Raw genomic sequence first — 3,296 nt, 5'->3', positions numbered from 1 at the left:
CAGGCACAAGTGTAAAAGACCAACAACATACTAAACTCCACTCATGTCTAACTGTTTCCCTGAAAACCTAACACATATAAACCCTGTTGTCCTGGCAACCCTGTCGACCTAATGAGTGTCGACCTAGAGTGGACACACAAAACATTGCACACATAAACACTGTACATATAATGACACTCACAAAAATGTAAATACAACATGTAGACCATGAAGAATAACACAAATATTTGTCCTTGGTACAAGAATTCCAACAGTACAACACTGCATGTTTTGGCATTGTAAGTGTAAGTAGGTAATCATTTTTGGAGAACATGTTAAAACACTGGTTGACAGTTAATTCAGCAGGGGCTTCTTCTGCCCACTCACTGGGTGGGGAATGCGGATGGATGGGGGAAGGCGGCTGGATGGGGGAAGGAGGAGGGATTGGGGAAGGAGGAGGGATTGGGGAAGGAGGAGGGATGGGGGAAGGAGGCTGGATGGGGGAAGGAGGCTGGATTGGGGATGTAATTTCAGAGGGTGGGTCTGATTGAGAGGGCGAGGGGGGCGGAGAGAAAGTTAAGCCAATAGAGGGTGAGGGGGGCTGAGAAGGTGAGTTTGAAGTTGAAGGAGAAGGGGTATGGGAAGGAGGAGAAGGGGTCACAGAAAGAGATAGAGAGGTGGTGTGAGAAGGGGAGTGGAAAGTGGAGTGGGCCTGGGAAGCTGAGGGGGACTGGGAAGCTGAGGGGGACTGGGAAGCTGAGGGGGACTGGGTAGCTGAGGGGGACTGGGAAGCTGAGGAGGACTGCGAAGGGGAGGGGGAGTGAGAAGGGGAGGGGGAGTGAGAAGGGGAGGGGGACTGGGAAGGGGAAGGGGGCTGAGAGGTCTGCCGTTGTTCTCGTCCTATAATGATATTTTTGAAAAAAATTATTTTGCATGTTAAATTACATACTAAACAATTTGAAAAAACACTGTTCTGTTCCATGTAAAAGACTGTGGTTTGTTTTTCTTAAAAATACACATTTTAAAAACATCATCATGTTGCCCACAGCAAACAAAATGAGTCAAAACTTTTACTTTGAAGCTCATTCCTTAATCTATTCCATTGAGTCATATTGATTGGTCTAGGCAACATCACCAGATAACTATTCAAGGCACCTTATTATATAGACAGCACTGATCAAGTATTTGGGTACAGTTTCCTGCCTGGTTATTAATTCTGGAAAACATGCACTTGTTTGGTGACACTTTGCTACAGTCAGTACTGTTTGCCCTAACCACACACACTGTCCTATGTTATAAAAATGGACAATCAGCGTTGCAATTAGCCTGCCACTTAGTGTAAATTTCTTAAATTTTTGCTAAGAATCTTATGTAATGTAACTTACTGCGTGCATGCATAGCCCGTATTTGCTGGCGGATCTCCGCCAACAGCTTTGGCGTCCTCCTGCGGAGATCACTCCATCTCCTCTCTAGTTGGATGATTGTCCGCCTGCTGCGGACGCGAGTCCGCAGCAGGCGGCGGACCTCCGCGTAGGCCTCGCGCTTAACCCGATTTGGGATGAAGCGCCCAACGCGGCCTACGCGGCGGTCCATCACCGCAACCAGGACGCGGAGCTCCCGCCTGGTGAAAGGTGCAGCACGCATCATGGCAATGGCATTTTCCTTATTTGGGCATATATTTATAGTGTCTGTTAGCATGTGATTGGTCAAAAATCTATGTTGTCATTTCTAATAACTTTATTGATCTTTGCAATGCTGTGAAGAGCAGAGTGTTATTTCGCACGAGCGGAAATACGCATTCGCATTAGCAAAATTTTTAGCAAAAAAAACAAAAAAAAAACCACAAACACAGACACAGAGACACACAGTTTTGAAAAAATTCCTACAAATATCTGTGTACTCACCACAGTTTGTGTGATCATTCAGCTGGACAGTCACAAAGTGGGCAACATTCAATTTCATTTGTTTGTGTGTTTGTTTAAATAATCAGGATTTTAGGATATAAAACAAATAAGGACACTATTTAGCATCATCACATTTTTTACATTTCAAATCTAAAATTGAAAGCTTAACGTGTTAACGGATTTTTAGTAACAAAAATATTACACATTCCAACACACCAAAAGCATTACACAATGACCTTACAATATCATACAAAATGTCAACATTACAAATAATACATAAGCATACTGTGATTTTAATTTGGATAAAAAAGATAATATAAAAACACAATACCTGAAATATTCAGCAACAATGCTTGCCCTGACTTGGCTCCCCCTCCGTGTAACACTCCCCCCACCGAAGTGTCGAACAACCCCTGGCTCCTCATCAGGCAATTCCTCTGTCTGAGGAAGCTCTACGCTACTCCTTACCGCGATATTGTGTAGTATTGCGCACAGAACCACTAGTTTACTTGCCATCTCCGGCGAATACATGATGTCGCCACCAGTGCGGTGGAGCACACGAAACCGCCCTTTAAGGACCCCAATTGTGCGCTCCACCAGCTGCCTAGTGGCAGTAAGCGCGGAGTTAAATGCCGTCTGTGGTCCTGGCCTGGGATTACGGTAAGGAGTCATTGTTATGAACCACAGGTAGTGGTTCATTTCTATTTTATGTTTATTTAGTTGTCTTGCATGCCAGGATTTCCCATTGCTCTGTTTTAGATTACTCTTGTCTGCTGCCGCTGGTGAGTCTGTGCAATTGCAGCTTGTTCCCATGTGTTCAGCCTCATCTGGCTGCTAATTGCATCTTGTCAGCTTGGAGTCCTGCAATAGGCCAGCTGCACTGGATTATTAATTAGGCCTCTCTGTTATATGCTGGCTGATTGCAGTTCGCAGAGGCTGGTGATATTTCTGGGTTTTCAGTCTGCTTGAGTTCTGAGCTTGGTTCCTGCTAGTTCCTGAGCTTCCTGAATGCTGAATCTGTTTGCTGAAAGTGTTTCCAGTCCTGCTGTATCCGGTCGTTCCTGTTCTCAGTTGTCCTGTACTCGGAAGTCGTCATCTGTTCCTGGAGTCCTGACTGAGCACCTTTGAACATCCAGTGGTGTTCGTGAGTCACGGCGTAGCCGTGTGTTGCGGCTTGGGCCGCTTAATTATTTATCTTTTATTATTTGTGTTCCGGAGCTTTTGCGGAGGATTCCGCTCCCACAGATCCACTCTGGTATCCAGCGGTGCTGGGTAGGAGTACGGACTAGTGGATTTTGGTTGTCCTTTTCCCTGGCGGGTTACCGCACATACCTCAGGTTTAGTCAGTTAGCTTGTAGCCCCTGGCCTGGTTGTTTAGTCAGAGGGCCCCTTGTTATCACCCTGTCTCGGATT

At 45.6% G+C, this 3,296-nt stretch overlaps 1 long non-coding RNA gene across 1 annotated transcript; it reads right to left on the bottom strand.

The window, feature by feature from the left end:
• Nucleotides 1–393: 393 nt before the first annotated feature.
• LOC134969955 (uncharacterized) lies at nt 394–2,971 on the bottom strand. Its single transcript, XR_010189586.1, has 3 exons — nt 2,215–2,971; nt 1,884–1,905; nt 394–879 (listed from the first exon to the last, which is right to left on the bottom strand). It is a non-coding gene; the product is annotated as an uncharacterized LOC134969955 (long non-coding RNA).
• Between the last annotated feature and the right edge of the window lie 325 nt (nt 2,972–3,296).

Source organism: Pseudophryne corroboree, chromosome 11, assembly GCF_028390025.1.
Source record: "Pseudophryne corroboree isolate aPseCor3 chromosome 11, aPseCor3.hap2, whole genome shotgun sequence".
Lineage (NCBI taxonomy): Eukaryota > Metazoa > Chordata > Amphibia > Anura > Myobatrachidae > Pseudophryne > Pseudophryne corroboree.
The sequence above is the reverse complement of the archived record's forward strand: the minus strand, read 5'-3'. Positions and strand labels throughout refer to the sequence as shown.